Source organism: Ahaetulla prasina, chromosome 5 (genome assembly GCF_028640845.1).
Source record: "Ahaetulla prasina isolate Xishuangbanna chromosome 5, ASM2864084v1, whole genome shotgun sequence".
Classification (NCBI taxonomy): domain Eukaryota; kingdom Metazoa; phylum Chordata; class Lepidosauria; order Squamata; family Colubridae; genus Ahaetulla; species Ahaetulla prasina.
This window is the reverse complement of record NC_080543.1, coordinates 69425980-69448976: the sequence shown is the minus strand read 5'-3', so window position 1 is coordinate 69448976 and position 22997 is coordinate 69425980. Positions and strand designations below refer to the sequence as shown.

At 40.1% G+C, this 22997-nt stretch overlaps 1 protein-coding gene across 8 annotated transcripts in view; it reads right to left on the bottom strand.

Annotated features, from left to right (window-relative positions):
* DMD (dystrophin) overlaps positions 1-22997 on the bottom strand; it is a 1918566-nt gene that overhangs the window by 997072 nt on the left and 898497 nt on the right. The window lies entirely within an intron of this gene.

Here is a 22997-nt window from a genome sequence, read left to right as displayed (position 1 = left end):
TATATGAATGCCACAAAATAAATAGATAATATTTATGTTTCAACAGATATATAAAAATGTGCACATTTCCCTGCTATTCTGTGGACATCTTTTATTTAAAATTTACATTTATAAAATTAATATGTGAATAATTCTCATCTATCTTTACAAGAATCTTTTAGCAGATCTTTTAACATTTGTCTATGTGATAAAATAAAAAAAAATAAGGAAAGAAATATAATTTCTCCCCATTTTTAATAGAGATCCCACTCCAGATCACCCAAACATATATTTCTATTCAAAGAAATGTATTCAAAACTAAAGCATAACAATTATCTACTGGGCAAAAACATATGTAGTACCACTTCACTGACAAAAAGCTTGGCCATGTTAAAAATGTGATGATCTAGCTTATGATCTAGCTGGACTGTTCTCACAGTCAGCTAACTTCATACACTGTGTATTTTAATTAAGAAATACAAATAAATGTAGCCCAAACAAAGGGTGGGAATGTGGGAAAGTATAGTAGTACAAAAGCAATACTATATAATCTAGTAAACTATAAAATATTATAAATTAATTCCTGGTAAGTTTAGGTCCCTATTAGTTATCCATCTCCCAATTATTTTTATGCAGATGTGTGTAAATTTAAGTTGATTTTGGTTACTGAAACATATTTGTTTTCAACTCCTTGTTGACCATAGGTTGCATAATCCAGAATTAGGATGGCTGTAATCCTAATCGATATGTAATTTTTAAAAAAGCAATTCCATTTGGGAATATCCAATTAAGAAAGAGAAGATGTAGATCAAGTTAGTTCAAAATGGGAATTAGGTAATAAAAGGTTAAAGGGAGGTATTATTTTACTGTCAAACAAAAGGAAATATGTTTGTGTGGGGTTTGGCATATATATAGCACAGTGGTACACAACATTACATTTATATATACAATAAATATAAATATGAGCATACAGGTAACAGTATGCCTGGTTTTTTTTAACATCAATTCCATGTATTTTTTTGACAAAATATTGGCTGGTTCGGATGGAAAATTAATAACCAAAATTTATAACTATTTACTAGAATTTGATAGAGCTGAAGACATAGTAAAAGGAGCTCTGATAGCCTGGGCTAAAAATATTGGGCATAATATCGAATTAGAGAATTGGGAAATAATTTGGAACAGAAATTATAAACTAACTAGATGTCAGCTTTGGAAGCCATACTAGGCCGAAGGTTTCCATGCGCTGCCACAATTCTCCTCTGTGGGAAAGGAGGGGAGGAGGGTGGTGGTAGTGCAAGGGAAGAATAGACATAACATTTTTCTGCTGGTCAAGGTCAGGCTGGGTTCGCATCTGGAGAAGGAGTGGCTGCAGTGATGCTTCAACATGGGACGGTTGAGGATTGGAGCATGTGACCGACAGAGGGATTATGAGGGTGGAGATTTTGGGGTTTGTATTACTGAGGGATGAATTGGTTTCGGTTTTCATCGAACTGTGCTAGTTTACCTATGCTAGTAAAAGAACTTTGAAAGATGTTGGTTTCGGAGTCTTTCCTGCAGATGGGGTTTTCTGGAACGTTGACACTAGATCAGCAAAATATAAAGAAAATCAATGTAAAATGTTTTACATCTGGCACCTTCTAGATTGGCAAAATATATCCAAATTTAAGCCCCAATTGTTGGAAATGTGGACAAAAGCAAGGTACCTTCTTTCATATGTGGTGGTTATGCTCCGATACAAAAAAATATTGGATGAAAATAGATAGTTAGATACAGGAAGAAACAGGCTTCCAGATAGAATACGCACCAGAATTGTTTCTTCCTGGAATAATGAAAAGGAAATACGAAAAAACAACAACATATATTATTCTACACATGACAACTGCGACAAGATTGGCCTTTGCACAATGTTGGAGAAACTCAAATATACCCTCTGAAGATTCAATAATTAAAAAAATATTAGATTGCGCCAAGATGGACAAAATGACACTTGAATTGAAAGAATTGATGGACTCAGATTTTTATGTAATAAGGGAGAAATGGTACAATTGGATCAAAAATAGAAAAAAGGAAAAATAATAGATAGTAGATTTAGTAAAAATATATAGAGTTTAGGTGAATACTAATATGATGATATGTAAATGGGCACAGTCATCCACAGAAGTTGAATAAGAATTGTTTAATTGTAAAAACTCAATAAAAAAAAAGAAGACGACGAAAATGGAACGATTTGAACAAGAAGGTGCAAACACAAGAGCACAGAGAGAAACAAGGACAACTAGAGGACCGAGACCTACAGAGAAACAATAATATGGAGGAGGATATCAAGATGATTTCAATCAATATCAATGAATTGAACTTACCAGCAAAAAGAAAACAAACACTAGTAAGATTACAAAAACAGAATATGGACATTGTTTGTCTACAAGAAGTGCATATCAAGGAGCAATACAGTAATATATTAGAATACACCAAAATTGGAAAACTCCACCTATCTCTAGCACAGCAAAAGAAGAGAGGAATAGCTGTGCATATTAAAGAGTGGCTTTAATAAAAAAAAATTATGCTGACGAGGATGGAAGAATACTACTGATGGAAATAGTAGCAAATCAGAAACAAATGCTGCTCATGGCAATTTATGTGCCAAACAACAACCAGAAGGAATTTTACCGTAAACTACACGAAAAAATAATAGAGACAAAACATGAAAACACATGCCTAGTAAGTAATTTCAATGCAATAGCAGATATCAAGAAAGACTACAGAAGCAATTAAAAAAATAAGAAAAAAAAGGACTTCCGGTGGTGCCGCTTTCCTTGCTGGACGCCTGAAGAGGCGTCGCGTGCTGAGGTGTCATAAAAGCCAGCAAAAACAGCGAAAATCAGCTGTACATCGGTTTGAAGTACCTTCCCTGAGAGAAAGGGAAAGGAAAGAGCAGCGGAAAAGTGGTAGAACTCCCCAGAGGCTTTGCTTTGTGAAAGTGAAGCCTCGGAGGGTTGAGTCCTGCACAATTCCGCTGAGCTCCGAATCCAGCGTGCTCCTGCAGTAGCAGGAAAAGAAGAAAGCGACCACTTCTGCTCAAGTTATTTTCTTTTTTGGATTTCTGGATGCAGATGGAACAAACACAAGTGATCGATCATTGGGATTGCAAATATTGAACCTGACTTCTACCCTTTAAGAAAAGAAACTTTCTATCGTTTTAATTAAGATTGCTGAAAATGGTGTCTGAGAGGAAGTGAAAGTCGGAAGCTGTTTGTGTAATCAAGTGGTGATTGTATTTGTGGATTGTAATAAAGCGGAGGCTCTCCTACATTGAAAGGAAGATAGAAGATAGAAATTTTTATTTTATTTTATATTTTTGATTTTGACTTTATAACTGAACTTTAACTTGGAAATTGAAATGGCTTCTAAGCCACCTAAACCTACAACAAGAAGGGGATCTGAAGTGGGTATGGAAGATATGTTTAAAGAACAGACAAAAATGTTTGAAGAAAGGTTTAAAGATGTTATGAACCATATTTCTGAGGTGAATGAATTGATCAGAGAGGAAATGAAAAAAAATAATAAATAAGAAAAAAGGACTTCCGGTGGTGCCGCTTTCCTTGCTGGACGCCTGAAGAGGCGTCGCGTGCTGAGGTGTCATAAAAGCCAGCAAAAACAGCGAAAATCAGCTGTACATCGGTTTGAAGTACCTTCCCTGAGAGAAAGGGAAAGGAAAGAGCAGCGGAAAAGTGGTAGAACTCCCCAGAGGCTTTGCTTTGTGAAAGTGAAGCCTCGGAGGGTTGAGTCCTGCACAATTCCGCTGAGCTCCGAATCCAGCGTGCTCCTGCAGTAGCAGGAAAAGAAGAAAGCGACCACTTCTGCTCAAGTTATTTTCTTTTTTGGATTTCTGGATGCAGATGGAACAAACACAAGTGATCGATCATTGGGATTGCAAATATTGAACCTGACTTCTACCCTTTAAGAAAAGAAACTTTCTATCGTTTTAATTAAGATTGCTGAAAATGGTGTCTGAGAGGAAGTGAAAGTCGGAAGCTGTTTGTGTAATCAAGTGGTGATTGTATTTGTGGATTGTAATAAAGCGGAGGCTCTCCTACATTGAAAGGAAGATAGAAGATAGAAATTTTTATTTTATTTTATATTTTTGATTTTGACTTTATAACTGAACTTTAACTTGGAAATTGAAATGGCTTCTAAGCCACCTAAACCTACAACAAGAAGGGGATCTGAAGTGGGTATGGAAGATATGTTTAAAGAACAGACAAAAATGTTTGAAGAAAGGTTTAAAGATGTTATGAACCATATTTCTGAGGTGAATGAATTGATCAGAGAGGAAATGAAAAAAAATAATAAAAAAATAAGAGATGACATTTTGATGGTTTTTCAAGGCTTGGAAAAAAAATTGGAGGTGTTGGAAGAGAAAATGGAAGAAATTAATCAATCTAACCAGCATTTGGAAAATAAAATGGGAGAATTGCAAATAAAAGTGGATAAAAATGAAGATCAGGTGGTGGTGTTACAGTACAAGGCGATGGAGGGGGCTTTGAGAATCAGAGGCTTGCAGGAAGTAAAGGATGAAGATCTTTAAAAAATCCTATCAGAAGCTTTGGCTGAAACACTAGGATGTGATCCACAAGAAGTTGCTTTTCAAATTGACAAAGTATATAGGGTTAATTCATGGATTGCTAGACAAAAAAAATTGCCAAAAGACATTGTGGTTTATTTCTTGACAAGAACAATGAGAAATCAAATTCTGCAAGCCACGTATCAGAAAAAGTTGCAAATAGGAGAACAAGAGGTTATGGTTCTGAAAGAAATTCCCCCTAAGATGTTAAAAGCTAGGAAAGAGTTTATATTTTTTACACAAGAGCTTAAGAAACGCCAGATTCAATTTAGATGGGAGGTTCCAGCTGGTCTCACAGTGTTTTTTCAAGGAAGGAGATATCGTATTGAAACAGTGCTGAAAGCAAAAGACTTTCTCTTTAATGTGCTGAAAGTTGATCCAGAAGCAACAGATAAAAGCTCTCAAGAGAGGCAAATGAGCGTGGAAGACGATTTGGCCCCTTTGATGTTATTATCCCAAGAACAGCCACAAGAACAAAGGATGACAAGGGGGGCTATTAAGCATAAAGAAAAGGAGGATCAACTTCAAAGTAAAGGTCAGGATCCTACTACAGAAGCAGTGGGAGGAGCGAGGCCAAAGACAAGGGAGAGTGAGGATCTTCAGCTGATTGCTCAAAAGCTTCGTGAGGCCAGTGATGGCAAATAAATTCCTGACTTGGAATGTTAATGGTTTGAATTCAGCGCAGAAAAAAAGAAAAATATTTCATTATTTGAGACAATTTAAAAATGATGTGATTTGTTTACAAAGACACATATTATACTATCAGACCAAAAATACTTAATAAACTCAAAACTAGGTAAACACTTTGTTGCTTCAGCTTTGGATACGAAAAATGGTATAGTGGTATATTTGAGAAAAGATATACCAGCTAAATTAATTGAAGCAGTTATCCAAGGGAGATATATTGCTATTGAACTTGTATTATACGCAAAATAGATATCAGATTAAGAGATATCAGATTGCCTTTGAATGATTAGGATGCATTTATCTCTGATTTGTATGGGGGAAGTTAGGATTTGAGAAGAAGGGGAAGACTATAATTTGTGTTAGGGAAAATTTAGCGTATGATTGTTGTTGTTGTTGTTTTAACTATACCTTGTGTTTGTTCTGGGAAGTCAGGTGGAGGAGGGTGGTTTTGGAGGGAGGGGGGAGGGGAGGGGGAGGGGGGAGGGGGGAAAGGGGGGTTAAAAATTTTTGTAAAAACTTTTTCAATAAAAAAAAAAGAAAAGAAAAAAAGGACACTGCCAAATACATTTTTCGAAATGATACAAGAACTAAATCTACAAGATATAAGGAGAGATCTAAATTTAAAGAAAAACCAGTACACTTTGTACTCAAGCTCTCATAATTCATGGTCCAGAATCGATATGGTATGGATGAACCCAGAACTGAGAAGAGACATAGAAGAAGTAGACATAATGACAAATATATGGGCAGGCCACAATCCCCTGAAAGTGATATGAAAAGGACAGAAAAAAAGGCGGAGATGGACGATGAACCAAAAGATTTTGAAAGAAAAAGACTACACGCAAATGATGGAAAAAGAAATGGAACTATTTTTTTAAAGAAAATAAGAAAGAAGAAACACCATTGAAAAATCTGTGGGATATGACCAAAGGGGTTTTTTTTGGGGGGGGGGGAAAGGGGAAAAAATGTTTGTTTGTTTTCTAAAACTTTTTCAATTAAAAAAAAAATCTTCCCCTTCTCATTTTCAGTAACTTTTTCCACTTTGTGCTCCCATGAATTTTTGGATACTGGTAAGTCATATTTTTTACATAATGACCAGTGGATTAATTTAGCAACTTGGTCGTGTCTAGCTGTGTAATCAATTTTGTGCAATTTTGCTGCATTCACATATTAAATGTGAAACAGATACGACTTTGTTGTTGCATAGTCGGCAGTTAGGATTGTCAGTGGATTTATGTGTCTTCATGGCATTAGTTTGTAGTGCTTGTTCTTGAGCAGCCAGTATTAAACCTTCTGTTTCTTTCTTGATGGTTCCCATCTTAAGCCATGCCCATGTAAGGTTGTCATCACATTTTCCTTCAATGTTTTTCAAGTGTTGTCCATGCAAAGCTTTGGTTTTCCATCCATTTAATCTGTCATCCAACTGTTTTTCCTTATATTCTGCCTTTGTTTCTGTTGTTTTTATAATGTTCTCCGTTTTCACAGCCTGCAGCAATTTTTCTGTACTTTGGTTCAGATAATCATTCAAATTTCATTTTTCTTCTTCTACAGTTTGATGGATTGGTAAACGTGAAGATGATGATGATGATGATGACTATTAGGATTATTATGTTTAATATTATTATTATATTCTTATTAGAAGTTATGTCAAGAGGGAGAAGTGAATATGTTTATAATGTTCAATATTAGTATTGTAAAATTAGAGAAGTAATATTAATGTATTTTCTTTTACAAATTTTTACATTAATTTTTACAAATTAGTGTTGTAAAATTTTATTATTACTGCACAAAGATACATGTAGCCAGATGACACACTGCTTAATGTAAGATGGAACTATTATACTTAAAAAAAGAAAGAGAGATTTGCCTTTAGTGCTTTTTAAAAAAATAGAATTATCACTTATGCACAAAAGATCATATCCACGATTTCTAACTGAAATGTCAGTGCTGAAGAGCCAAAATTACTAGTGCTTTCTATTGATCTTTAAATATTTTTATGATCAAAAAAAGGAAATCTCTAGATGCATGAGTAGTGAGTAAGAAAAAACTCAACCAGGCTTAATTATAGATTATCATAGCCAGATGTTTTCATTTCATGAATAATAATGGAATTTTAAATAACTTATAATTGCATAATTGATAAAATGTTTAATATGCAAAGTTTTGTTCAATAAATAGAGCTAACATTGTTTATATTTCATCCAGTTATCTATAAATCATTCAGTATGCAATGAGTCAAGCTAACAAATTAAATAGCAAGACAGAATGTTAACTCTTCTATGCTAAAGACTGAACCAGGACCAAGACAAGTTTAATTTCTTTGGGAATTACTGGAGGTAAAATGACTCAGAGTTAATGGACAAGTTCCAAAAGTCTTGAGAATACTTAGACAGCAAAAGACACTCTGCAAAAGATGGAGAATAATTACTTATTTTGGTCCTACCTCAGCTTTTCTCCATGCAATACATAAACAGGGGATAGAGAAGTGGCAGGGAAAAATATACATTCCAGTTGAAATATTTTTGCTCATTTGTTTGTTTAAATGAATATTATATGTAAAACTAAGGAGAAGAACCAGCCTCCTCACATTTAAACATTTTATATAAAGAACTATTCATCAAAAATATTCTGTATTTTGGTAGTCAAGCAAAAGATGACAATTTCAACTTTTAAATAAAACAACTAATGTGGCATATATGCTGGTGGAATTATATGTTTTATGAAGTTAATATATACTGTATATTAACTGAAAGATTCCAGAAATTGTGACTTTTCTTTATAAGTAAACAATATTTTCAGAATTTTTTTCTTTAAAATTCATGTAATTAATTAAATCAAGCTAGGGATTAGAAAAATGTGATAAATTCCTGTAAGTAAAAACCAAATTTATGCAATTAACTATGTAATGGGTATGCATGTGCCTGATATATTATTATACGGGATATTTACGGGACCGCCTACTGCCACCAGTAGCCTCTCACCGACCAGTGCGCTCTCACAGAGAGGGCCTCCTCCGGATACTGTCAGCTAAACAATGTCGGCTGGCGACCTCCAGGGGGAGGGCCTTCTCTGTGGGGGCTCCTACCCTCTGGAACGAGCTTCCTCTGGGGCTTCGTCAACTCCCCGACCTCCGGACCTTCCGCCGCGAGCTGAAGACGTTGTTGTTTCGACGTGCAGGACTAGCTTGAACGTAGTCTTAAATTGGGGTTTTAAACGGGGTTTTAAATTTGTATTTAAAAGTTTTAGGCTATCAATTGAATAAGTTTTCTATACTGTTTTAGCTGTTTTATATGTTTTTCTGTTGTTTTTATTGGCTGTGAACCGCCCTGAGTCCTTCGGGAGAAGGGCGGTATACAAATAATAATAATAATAATAATAATAATAATAATAATAATAATAATAATAATAATAATAATAATAATAATAATACCACCTTCTTTCTAGATTTCTTCCATATTCTCAGTATACGTAGAACATTTCAAAGCTATCTGGGGACTTTGTATATATTACAATCCCTTTATGGCATGTTTCATTTAATATAAAATGCTTCACATTCATGTAAAAAAAAACATTTTAATGTATTAGAGTGATACTTTGCATGGTAGTCACTGTAATTTGTTATTGAATGCATCTCAAAAGATCCATCTGTTAAACTACTGAAGCTCGCAGATGAGATAACAGTGATCAGTCTCATTCGAGACAACGATGAATCCGCATACAGACAGGAGGTTGAACAACTAGCCTCATGGTGCAACCAGAACAATCTGGAACTGAACACACTGAAAACTGTAGAAATGGTGGTAGACTTTAGGATAAACCCTCCCATACAACCACCTCTTAGAATACTAGACAACACAGTATCAACAGTAGAGACCTTCAAATTTCTAGGTTCTACCGTATCTCAAGACCTAAAATGGACACCTAACATCAAAAACATCATCAAAAAAGCACAACAAAGAATGTTCTTTCTGCGCCAACTCAGAAAGCTCAAACAGCCCAAGGAGCCGCTGATCCAGTTCTACAGAGGAATTATTGAGTCTGTCATCTGCGTCTGGTTTGATTCTGCAACCCAACAAGACAGACACAGACTTCAGAGGATAATTAGAACTGAAAAAAAAAATACTACCAACCTGCCTTCCATTGAGGATCTGTATGAGATCAAAAAGAGGGCTGTGAAAATATTTACAGACCCCTCGCATCCTGGATATAAATAATTTCAACTCCTATCCTCAAAACGACTCTATAGAGCACTGCACATCCGAACAACTAGACACAGGAATAGTTTTTTCCTGAACACCATTACTCTGCTAAACAAATAATTCCCTCAACACTGTCAAACTATTTACTAAGACTGCACTACTATTAATCTTGTCATCATTCCTATCACCCATCTCCTCCCACTTATGACTGTAACCTTGTTGCTGGTATCCTTATGATTTATATTGACTGTTTCCTAATATGATTTGATTGCTTATTTGTACCCTATGACTATCATTAAGTATTGTACCTTATGATTCTTGACGAATGTATCTTTTCTTTTATGTACACTGAGAGCATATGCACCAAGACAAATTCCTTGTGTGTCCAATCACATTTGGCCAATAAAGAATTCTCTTCTCTTCCCTTCCCTTCCCTTCCCTTCCCTTCCCTTCCCTTCTATTGAAGTTATTTTTACTATTGTATATTGTGTATACATATATATACAATATATATATATCTACATCCAGAAAGTGAAAAGGTAGTGAGAGCCATTGAAATTAGGATGAATCCAAAAAGACCTGCTATCCAAAGGTTCAATTTTCTTAATTCTCACAGTTTCATTTTCTGCAGAATATAGAAATAATATAGTAGAAATACCAGTAATATGATTTTAAAAATATTTTCTTCCATAGGAAACTTTTGCAAAATATTTTCAAGGAAGGTACTTTATATTCAAAAACTATTCACAATCATTTCCCTGCCTCATGAGCTTCAACTACTTGTAGAGAATCTACAGCAACAACCAGAAACATAATAAATATATGCATTGAATCAATGAAAAAATTGTTAATGTGCCACTAATTCTAAAATAAATGTATAAATGAGTGCATGTTAACATTGGGTCTTTGACAGAAGAAGGTAAATATAGATTTCCCCTGTTCAGTCATTTGATTGTAGGGGGTGGTGCTCATTTCTGTTTCTTAGCCGAGAGAGCCAATGTCTGAAGACATTTCCGTGGTCATGTGGCCAGCATGACTATATGCCAAGGCACGTGGAATGCTGTTACCTTCCCACTGAAGTGGTACCTATTTATTTACTCACATTTGCTTGTTTTTGAACTAAGTTGGCAGGAGCTGAGACAAGTAACAGGAGCTCACCCTATCATGTTGTCAATGTTCCAGAAAACCCCTCCTGCAGAAAAGACTCCGAACCCAACATCTTTCAAAGTTCTTTTACTAGCATAGGTAAACTGGCACAGTTGGATGAAAACCGAAACGGGGGATTCCGGTTCGTCCCTCAGTAATACAAACCCAAAAATCTCTACCCTCATGACCCTTCTGCCAGTCACATCTCCAATCCTCAACCGTCCCATGTCGAAGCACCACTCCAACCACTCCTTCTCCAGATGCGAACCCAGTCTGACCTTGACCGCCAGAAAAATGTTGTTATGTCTAATTATCCCCCCTCCTCCCCTCCTTTCCCACAGAGGAGAATTGTGGCAGCGTATGGAAGCCTTCGGCTTAGTATGGCTTCCAAAGCTGACAGATGTCCCCTCTTGCAGAAGAAAATACATCCTAGAAAACAAAACAGACAAAAGCCAAAAATGGGGTTAATGTCCAGTACGTCCCCTTCTAACCCCCTCTCTCCCCCCAGGAGGACCTTTAGGTTTGTCAGGGCATCAACATTTACATCCCAACTTTTTACCCAAGTAGCTTCAGACAATGGGTACACCTTCCAGTGGACCAAATATTGTAAGCGACCTCTGTATAGTCTAGAGTCAAGGATCTTTTTAATTTCGTAGTGGGTCTCCCCTGGATTACCAAAGGAGGGGGGGGGAGCAGCTGGTAAAGGTCTCAACCTAGATTCCCTAGCCGGTTTCAATAAGCTACTGTGAAACACTGGGTGTACTTTCCCTAATATTCAAGGGAGGCTAAGTTGGATAGTTACTGGGTTAATTACCTTTACAATGGGGAAAGGACCTAAAAACTTAGGACCAAACTTTTTGCTAGGTAATCTTAATCTTAAATATTTAGTAGACAAAAATACTTTATCCCTCACCCAAAAAGGGGGCTGAAGGGAGCAGTGTTTGTCGGCTTCAGTTTTATATTTTTCAGCTGCTTCAGCCAAAGCTTTTTTTGTGTCCTCCCACCCCTTTTTCAATGAGTTCATCCAATCAGTCAGGGACACAGAAGTGGGAGGTTCTACGGGGAGCTCAGGCATCGGCACAATATCCATGCCGGTGGTTATCCAAAAAGGAGTTAACCCCGTGCTACTATGTACGGCATTATTATATGCCACTTCTGCAAAAGGTAACAGGTCTGCCTAGTTTTCTTGTTGGTAGTTTACATAACACCGAATATACTGTTCCACTATCGAGTTCAATTTTTCTACAGCTCCGTTAGTCTGTGGATGAAAGGCAGAGCTAAGTCCCTAGGATGACCCAATGGACTGCAGGAACTCCTCCCAGAACTTAGCCATAAACTGGACTCCGCGGTCTGATATTATCCTCTTTGGAATTCCATGTAGTCTGTAAAGTCTGCTTCACGAACAGTTTTGCCAATTTCCTCGCCGACGGTAACCTGCTGCAGGCAGTGAAGTGGGCTTGTTTGGAAAACAAATCAGCAACCATCCATATCACTGTATTCCCTCCGCTAGCAGGGAGGTCAACGATGAAATCCATAGCAATTTCTTCCCATGGCCTCGTGGGCTCGGCCACGGGTTGGAGAAGACCAGGGGGTTTCCCTGGTCTGGATTTCATGGTGGCGCAGGTGGCGCAGCTCCTCACATAGTCTTCTACATCAGCTTTCATTTTCGGCCACCAGAATTGTCTCCTAGTCAAATGGAGGGTTTTCAAAAACCCAAAGTGACCTCCAAGCCGAGAGTCATGAATTTTGTGCAGTACCATGAGCCACATACTGGATGGTACATAAATCTTACTTCCTTCCAAGCTAGTCCTTCCCTTAGAGTCAAGTTCGTTAGGTTGTCTTTGAGCCAGGCATCTGTTGTAAGGACTGATTTTAGTTCCGTCAATAACCTGCCCTCTGGGACATTGGCACCACGGCATGGTTGCGCCCTAGTATGAGCTTGGCCCGCTGGTTGGGTTTCAGAAATCATAGCATGCACTATCTCCTCTCGTCGGCTGTAAAATTGGGTTTTCCCCGAGAGGGTGTCAGCTAGTAGGTTCTGCCCCCCTGGGATGTATTTAAGGTTGAAGTGAAACCACTTGAAGTATTGAGCCCATCAAAACTGTTTAGGGGAGAGCTTATGAGGGATCTTTAGGACCTTGAGGTTCTTGTGGTCTGTCCACACTTCGAACGGTTCTTTCACCCCTTCCAGGAAGTGCTTCCAGGAGAGGAGGGCCCATCGTACTGCAAAAGCTTCTTTTTCTCAAACTGCCCACCTGCGTTCTGTGTCCATCAACTTTTTAGAAATGTAAGCGCAGGGCATTAGGTGGTTTTGGGCATTCTTTTGCATTAAGACCACTGCTACTACAACATCTCTTGCATCTGCTTGGACCACAAATGGTTTATTTGGGTCTGGGTGCTGGAGAATGGGTTCCATTGCGAATAGGCGTTTTAGCTGCTCAAAGGATTTCTGACAGTTCATTGTCCAAGCCAGGGGCTGGCTAGATTTCGGCTTGCCAGGAGATGGACCAGTTTTTAGCAAGTCCGTCAACGGGAGAGCAACCTCTGCGAAGGAAGGGATGACTTGGCGATAAAAGTTCGCAAATCCCAGGAAACTCTGAAGCTGTTTATGTGTGCGTGGGGGTTGCCAGTCCAATACTGCCTTGACTTTTCCTGGGTCCATTTCAATCTCTTGGTTCGACGCTCGGTAGCCCAGGTAGTCCAAGGATTCCTTATGGAATTTTGACAGCTTTACATATAGCTTGACGGCTAGTTTGTTCAGGACCTGTCTAACTAACTTTACATGGTCTTCCATATTCTCACTGTATATAAGAATGTCATCCAAGCAGACAAGAATCCCATTATATAAGTGGCTATGCAGGGTTTCATTGATTAGCTGCATGAAAACTGGAGCCCAAAAGGCATGACCCGGAACTGGAAACTGCCCAGGGGGCAGTTGAAAGCAGTTTTCCATACATCGCCATCACGAATGCGGACTCGGTAATAGGCCTCCCTTAAATCCAATTTGGTGAAAACCTTGCCGTTTGCTAGGTGGTTTAATAAGTCTTTCATTAGTGGTAATGGGTAGGTGTTTTGTACGCAAAGGCAGTTAAGGTTTCTAAAGTCAATGCATAATCTTAGAGATCCGTCTTTCTTCTCTTTAAACAGCACGGGTGCAGCCAGTGGTGATTTTGCTGACTCAATGAACACTCTGGCTAGGTTGGTGTCAATATACCTTCTTAATTCAGTAATTTCAGCGGGTGTCATTGAGTACATTCTGGGTTTTGGTAGTTTAGCCCCAGGCTGTAACTCAATGGCACAGTCAGTGGGCCAATGGGCGGGGAGGAGGTTACATTCCTCTTCACTAAAGGCTTCTGCCAAATCTACATATGCTTTAGGAATGCGTGGTTCACCAGGAGGTGAATCTGTTACAGTGGCTGCTGGCTCCCTCTGGTGGTTTTCATGGATCGGTTGTTTATCGGGAGGGGGGATAGGGGCTAAGGGACTGACATCCCATATGATCTTCCTAAACCCATCTTCTCACTTGATTGTGGGGGCCCATTTGTCCAGCCAGGCTAAGCCTAGTATATGGATTCCGACATTTTTAGAATTACTATGAACCTTATAAGTTCATTATGTTTTTCAATTTCTAGGCCAATCAGTTGTGTAATTTGGGTGGCTGGCACTCCGCCAATTAATGTTTCATCAACTTGGTGGAATTTTATTGGGTGTTTTAAGGCTAGTGTTTTGATACCTAGTTGGTTCACAACTGACATCCCCATTAGACATCTGGTACAGCCGGTATCTATAATGGCTTGCACCTCTTTCCTTTCCCTGCTTAGTGGAATTATTAAGTTCACTTTGATAGCGAAGGGGGGAATGGGTGCACTTACCATCAGGTCATCCTCTCCGGCAGGGTCGTCAGGAGGTTTTTTCAGCTGACGGAGGTGCCTTGGTTTCTTCAGTGGGGAGGGGAACGTCCACGGATTGTCTTGCAAATCAACTGGTGTCTGGGTTTTTTTCTTGGAGGTTTGCATCCTTGGGTAGCAGTTGGTGGACGCTGTTGCATGATGGGTTCTGGAGCCAGGCAGGACAAAGCACGGTGTCCTAATTTGCCACAGCGGTAGCATTTTATAACTGTTGGTGATTGATGGGTTGAGGGTGTTGCAGTTTTTGAGAGGGGAGGTCTGGCCAATGGTCTTTGGGGAGGTTTTTCGGTCGGGGGGGAGGGTTGATTTCTCTGTCCAGAGCTATGGATATGTTGTACCAGTAGTGTAATTGTTCAGGCACTCCCCGTATGCTACAGGCTTTTCTGACTTCTAGATTGATGGCCTCTTTGAAATAGTGGAGGTGAAGGCAATTTGGCTAATGGCCGAGGTTTCCTGCTACTTGTCTAAAGTCCCATACAAAATCTTTTAAGGGTCTGTTACTTGTTTCATTGTTTTTAAGGTGGCTTCACTGTCTGTGATAGGATCCTTGTCTTCAAATCTGCTTCTGAGCAGTGCAACAAACCCTGCAATGTCATTCAATTCTGGAACATTTTCATTGTGGAGCTGGGCAATCCATTCAGAGGCCTCTCCTTCATTCATGCCATCCGAAATGGCTGTTATCAAGAGTCTTTCTGATTGGTATTGATTTACAAATTGATCTACGTGAGCCCAGATTCTGCTGAGGAAGTAAGCTAGTTTGTGTGGTGTGCCATCAAAAGTTGCTCTGAAGAGAGGTGGGGTTAGTTGGGTGGGTGGGTAGAGGGGTGGTGGCTGGGCTGCCGGCAGTTGGGGAGGAATTTGTGGGACAGGCGCTGCTGTTGCTGGACAGGGCCCTGTTGAGGGGGGAGAGCTGTCGAGACAGGAGTTGGTTGCTGAGTTGCAGAGGGGGGGTGGAATTCCCCCCGGCTGCTGGATCAAAGTCCCTTGTAATGTATTGGCCAATGGGCCATATGAGAGCCAGAGGGATCCATGGAAAATAGGAGCAGAAGCAGCTGGCTGCCACTGGCATTGGACCCATCCTTGTCTGGGGTAGAATGCTCAGCCTGGGGGGATGGAAGCAGAAGGGGGGAGTGCTGGGCCTGGTAGGTGGAAGGCGTCTGTTGGGTGGGGGTTGCACCCCCCAAGCCATTTGTGTTGGGTGCATTCCAGCCATGTAAATTCCCTGCTGCGCGTGGGAGGTGATAGGATGCCCTCTGGACTCGTCAGAATGGGCTTGAGCCTCCCTAATTTCCCCCTCTTTACATGGGGGAAACGAGAACTTAGGCTGGGCTAAGTTCCATTTTTCGTGAGGGAGGCAGGAGAGGCTTACATGGCCCCCAACTTCCAAATATTCAAACCTTTCCAAGTGACCTGTAAGCGACTAGGATTTTATGGGGGTGGGAAGACTCCATTCCATTGAATCTCCAGATCCCCCAGGTTTTCCGATTCTCCATTGTGATTGGAAAGTAGGTTGGGGGAACTTCGCTCAGCCGGGAAACCCACACTCCTCCGGAGATCTCACCTCTGGTCCCCTTTCAGGAGTCGGGTCAGACTAGCAACTTCTCCAAGAATCAGATCCCTTGGGCTGCGCTCCTAGCTCTCGAGCAGTTTCTGCAGCTTCGAGGCTCCGCACCACCTCTTCCGATGGGGAGAATCTGGTATCGATAAGTTCCTGAGCCTCTGGCCCCATTGCCCCCTCCAGGACTTCTTTTCCTTCCATTTTCACTGGGTCTTTGCACCACCTCAGAGTTTTGGTGGATGCTGGGGCCCAGCACCCCTAACGGCCCCCCAGGGAGGGGGGTGCCGCCATGCTCAAAAGGAGTTTCAGTTTAATGTCAACATTCCAGAAAACCCCTCCTGCAGAAAAGACTTCGAAGCAGAAGTCTTCTATACTATACTTCTATACCGCCTTCTGCCACCGATAGCCTCCCAACGACCTGTGCGCTCCCGTAGAGTGGGCCTCCTCAGGGTGCCGTCGACCAAACAATGTCATTTGGCGGCCCCCAGGGGGAGGGCCTTCTCTGTGGCAGCACCGGCCCTATGGAACGAGCTGCCTCCAGGGTTACGCCAACTCCCCGACCTCTGGGCCTTCAAACGTGAACTGAAGACCCTACTATTTCATCGTGCGGGACTAGCCTAAGAAATATTTTATTGTAATTTTAAACGGGTTTTAAATCGGTCTTTGACCGTTTTAGTTGATTTGGCCATTAAATATTTGGTTTTAATCTGTTTTTAAAATTGCTATTTATATTTGTATTTTAATATGGCTGTAAACCGCCCTGAGTCCTTCAGGAGAAGGGCGGTATAGAAATTAAATTATAAATAATAATAATAATAATCTTCCTTCCTTCCTTCCTTCCTTCCTTCCTTCCTTCCTTCCTTCCTTCCTTCCTTCCTTCCTTCCTTCCTTTTCTTCTTTTTCCTTTCTTCTTCATTCTCATTTCTTCTTCCTTCTTCTCTGTCCTTATTTTTCCTTTCTTGCTCTCTTCCCATCTTTCCTTCTTTTTCTTTCCTCTTTCCCTTTCTCCATTCCTGTCCTTTCTTGCATGCTCAACTGCAAAAGGTGAAACATTTCTCCTTTTGTTTTGTTTTTAGTTTTAGTTTTCCTAGTCCTCTGCCAGGAAAAATGGAGCTTGGGGGTGGGCACATTTTTGGCCAGGAAGGCCTCCTGTAACCATTGATAAGCAAAAATGGTCATGTGACAGTGGGTGTGGCTTGATGGTCATATGACTGGGTAGGCGTGACCAACTCAATGTCGCTCATGTCAAGGGGTACCTCGCCTGGCCCCTCCCCTCCCAGCCATTCCTTGTCACACCCAGCCTCAACGTATCTATAGTTCTGTAAAAATGTTGTTCACCTTTTTTCAACTTTATTATCTACATACTATAGATCAGGGGTCTCCAAACTTGGCTACTTTAAGACTTATGGACTTCAACTCCCAGAATTCCTCAGCCAGCTTTGCTGTCTTAAAGTCTTAAAGTGGCCAAGGTTAGAGACCTCTGCTATAGATGCACTTTCATGGACCACTGAAAGGAGGAAATGGCTCACATGCTTTGCCCAAGAGTGTGATAGAGTGTGATATGCAACAGTCTTTTAAGGGGCTGCTAGAAAGAAGCACCAGAAGGCAAAACAAGAAGCAATGGATGGAAACTCAACAGAGAGAGAAGCAACCTAAAACTAAGGAATTTGGCTTCGGTGTGCGGTACCAGCTTTACGCTGATGATACTCGGCTGTATTTTTCCACACCGGGCCACCCCAACGAAGCCATCGAAGTGCTGTCCCGGTGCTTGGAAGCTGTATGGGTCTGGATGGGGAGAAACAAGCTCAAGCTCAATCCCTCCAAGACAGAGTGGCTGTGGATGCCGGCATCCCGGTACAGTCAGCTGAGTCCTCGGCTGACTGTCGGGGGCGAGTCATTGGCCCTGATGGAGAGGGTGCGCAACTTGGGCGTCCTCCTGGATGAACGGCTGTCTTTGGAAAATCATTTGACGGCCGTCTCCAGGAGAGCTTTTTACCAGGTTCGCCTGGTTCGCCAGTTGCGCCCCTTTCTAAATCGGGATGCCCTATGCATGGTTACTCACACCCTCGTGACCTCTCGTCTGGATTACTGCAATGCTCTCTACATGGGGCTCCCCTTGAAGGGCATCCGGAGGCTGCAGTTAGTTCAGAATGCGGCTGCGCAGGTGATAGAGGGAGCCCCTCGTGGCACCCACGTGACACCTTTCCTGCGCAGACTGCACTGGCTGCCTGTGGCTTTCCGGGTGCGCTTCAAGGTGCTGGTAACTATCTTTAAAGCGCTCCATGGCATTGGGCCGGGTTATCTACGGGACCGCCTGCTGCTACCAAATACCTCTCACCAACCCGTGCGCTCTCACAGAGAGGGACTCCTCAGGGTGCCGTCGGCTAGGCAGTGCCGTCTGGCGACACCCAGGGGAAGGGCCTTCTCTGTGGGGGCTCCCACCCTCTGGAACGAACTCCCCCCAGGACTTCGTCAACTTCCGGACCTCCGAACCTTCTGCCGTGAGCTTAAAACATATCTATTTGTCTGCGCAGGGCTGGATTAGGTTTTTTTAATTTAGATTTTAAATGGGTTTTTTATATATATTGTTTTAATTATCGGGCTATATTTAATAAGTTTTTTAACGGACATTTTATCTTGTATTTATATGTATTTTATCTGCCTGTGAACCGCCCTGAGTCCCTAGGGAGATAGGGCGGTATACAAATTTCAATAAACTAAACTAAACTAAACTAACAAACTTTCTGACAGTGTGAACCTATATAGGTTTCAGTCATAATTTCACATATAAAATAGCCATCCATGTAATACAACCTGCATATAGTTCAAAACAATCATTAGTATTATGGCTGATGTTTGACAGCAAGCCTAAAATCCCCATTCCCTCCACACCCCACTAATCTGTTCTGGGAAGGAATCAAACTACCCCCTCTTCGGTTCGGTTCTGCAACCCAACAAGAAAAACACAGACTTCAGAGGATAATTAGAACTGCAGAAAAAATAATTGCTACCAACCTGCCTTCCATTGAGGACCTGTATACTGCACGAATCAAGAAGAGGGCCGTGAAAATATTTACAGACCCCTCGCATCCTGGACATAAACTGTTTCAACTCCTACCCTCAAAACGACGCTATAGAGCACTGCACACCAGAACAACTAGACACAAGAACAGTTTTTTCCCGAAGGCCATCACTCTGCTAAACAAATAATTCCCTCAACACTCAAACTATTTACTGAATCTGCACTACTATTAATTTTCTCATAGTTCCCATCACCAATCTCTTTCCACTTATGACTGTATGACTGTAACTTGTTGCTGAAAATCCTTATGATTTATATTGATATACTGACCATCAATTGTGTTGTAAGTGTTGTACCTTGATGAACGTATCTTTTCTTTTATGTACACTGAGAGCATATGCACCAAGACAAATTCCTTGTGTGTCCAATCACACTTGGCCAATAATAATTCTATTCTATTCTATTCTATTCTATTCTATTCTATTCTATTCTATTCTATTCTATTCTATTCTATTCTATTCATTTCCCAAATAAAATATCCCAGATAATTAAGGAATAATCAAGCTGCTAGCAAGGAACCTGCCTGGAATTCCACATTCCTGCCAGCTGCATAAAGGAAACTTTGTAATCAGAAAACAGCTACTGGTGCTTACAGATAATATAAAGTGGAAGCCAGAAGTTCAGCTCCATTTACAAGCAGGCAGAAAACTCATTCATGACAGGATACTTCACAATGGAAATCACCCAAACCTTTTTAGAAACACAAAGCCCATGTTGCACAAACCCCAAAACTTCAAAAACATTGAACCATATAAGAATTCCTACTCTTATCCAATTTGTTGTTCAGCTGACCCAGAAAGGAGCTTCTAGCCGTTCTGTCAATTTAAACGACAGCGTTTCCCCCCCCCCTTCTTCTTTGCCAAGCGATCTCCTGGCTGAGAAGCGAGCCGATCAGTTGGGAGGCTTCTTGGCTTTTCAATTTAAAGGTACGGTGTCTTCCTTTCCCCCCCTCTTCTTTGACAAGTGAGTCTTGATTTTTTCCTTCTAGCTGATCAGCTGAGAGTCGGGAGGCAGCAAGAGATTGCGGGCGGGGCCAGGCAGAATTTTTACTCCAAACTACTCAAAATGTTTACTACCAGTTCTTGCGAACTGGGGAGAACCGGTAGCAACCCACTACTGGTATTGACTATTCCTGCCAGTTTAGTGTCATCTGCAAATTTGATCAGTTCCCCTTCTGTTCCCTCATCTAAATCATTTATGAAGATATTACTAGGCCTAACACGGGCCCTTGTGGTACCCCATTATTTACTTCTCTCCATGTGAATGTAGTACCATTAAAAACTACTCATTGAGTACGGTTTGTCATTTAGCTACAGATCCATCTGGTGGTGATGTCTATTCCACTTTTTTCTAACTTACCAAGAAGTAAGTTGTAGTCTACTTTGTCAAATGCCTTAATGAAATCAAAGTATACTATGTCTACAGCATTTTACTGATCTACTAATTTAGTGACTTTATTAAAGAATGAAATAAGGTTGGTTTGTCATGATCTGTTTTTAACAAACCCATGCTGGCTACTAGTTATAACTTTATTTGCTTCTCGTTGTTTGCAGATCTGTTTTTTGATTATCTTTTCCAGTATCTTCCCAGGTATTGATGGTGGGCTGATTGGTCTGTATTTCCTGGGTCTGTTTTTTCCCCTTTCTTGAAGATGGGAACTGCATCAGCCCTTTTCCAACCCTTAGGTACTTCCCTGGTGCTCCAGGATTTTTGAAAGATATGGTACAATAGTTCTGAGATAACATCTGCCAGCTCCTTCAGAACTCTGGGATGTAATCTGTTAGGTCCTGGTGACTTATATTCATCAAGGTCAGATAGATGGTCTGTTACCATTTTCTTATTTATCTTAATTTTTACTTCTAGTTTGTCTTTTATAGTAGATTTTTGGTATGTTGAACTATAATTTCTTTTTGCGTGAAGACTGATGCAAAGAATGAGTTAAGCAGCTCTGCTTTCTCTCTACTTCCTGTTACTTCCTTACCATCTTCTCTCTTTAGTGGATCTACTGTTTCCTTGACTTTTTTCTTGTTATTAATATGTTGAAAGAAACTTTTTAAATTTTCTTTGATTTTTGTTCATTTTTTGTCTTTGTTCATTCTGAGCCTTTGCTTTCCTGACTTCGTCTTTGCAGATTCTGGCTATCTGCTGATAATCAGCCTTAGTTAAGTGTCCCTCTTTCCATTTTTTTTGTACTTGTCCTTTGTGTCTTTCAGCTTGTCAGAGAGTTCTTTGTGCAGCCATGCTCATTTCTTCTTGAATTTCTTGTTTTGAATGTGTCTGTATCTGTATCTTATAACAGTAATGTATCAGGGTAACTGTGCTCTTTGAAATATACAAATAGGGCAGAAATCCTATTTTCATTAGTATAGCATCTAAGAAAATATTGACTAAAATGTTGTTATGGGGAAAACTTTTTTACATTTGAGCATTGTCTTCTAACATAAGATAGATTTTTTTCCCCTTATATTAAAAACCACTATACTTCCATTTCTGGAAGATATATAGAATACCAGTGCACATGGGTAGAATTATTTTCTAGTACAGTTCATTGCATTTACCATAAATGTTCAGATAAAGTATAAAAAGTCTAAAAAATGTTTGAAGATTTGCATATGAAAATGTGAACATTTGCATATGTATTTTCAAATGAGCTAGTACAAATGATTAAAGAAGAAGAATGAAGAAACAAATCATGTATATAGAAGAATACTATTATGCAGGAATCTCACAAGTTGCCTCTTTTTATAATAAAAACTAAATTGCAAAACACATGATATTTATACATTTTTGTTTTTTACATATTGTTCTCATATAGTTCTTTATATGATGCCTTGTCATATTGCTATAATTACTGATTATGACTATTTTATTGAGCTCAAAGTGTATGAAATGAGACAAGAGTACGACTATTGCTGAATTTACCTTACTGGTAGAATATTGAGCACAGGAAGTCTTAAATTATGACTGTAATGATACCTGGTAATCTTGGTCATAGGTTGTGATGGTTGTACAGCAGGTCATCATGTGACTGAACCTGATTTTATGACCTTTTCCATGACAGTAGTTAAGCAATCATGATGGCCATTAAGCAAAGCCTTTCTTTTCTATGGGACATCTTTTGGCGGAAACCACAAGTAAAGGCTAGTTTCTGCCAAACTGTCATAAATCACAGTTACATGACTGTCCGACACTACAAATGGCTATAAATGCAGGATGGCTGCATACCCAAAATGCAGTCACGTGACAAAAGTAGCTTTTGATGGTCTGTCATAACTTTGAATGGTCACTAAGAAACTGGCCATGAATCAAATATCATCTGTAGTAGCATGCTGTCATGCTTTCAGGCCCAAGCCCTGACAAGACAAGGCAGGACAGGACAGGACAGGACAAGACAAGACAAGACAAGACAGTGAAATCCAATTGAATCCCATCTTTTTTTTGCCTACACCTAATAGACAGAATCTTGTTAAACTAAAATTGAAACTTTCTAAGGGGTGAAATCTAAAAATTTTCCCTACTGGTTCTGTGGGCATGGCTTAATTGGTGGGCGTGGCTTGGTGGTCAGGTGACTGAATGGGCATGGCCAATAATAATAAATAATAAAAATAATAAAGTATACCAAACTTGGGAGCGCACCAGTCTACCTTCTTTAAAAATAGAGGCACTGGTCTACCAATTGCCTTTTTTTGGGAGGCACCGGTCTACCTTCTTTAAAAATAGAGGCACCGGTCTACTAGTCGCCTACAGCGCTGATCAGTTGTAGTGCGGCCCTTTGAAGCGCTGTGGCAGTCATTTAAGGCCATTTGCAGCTATA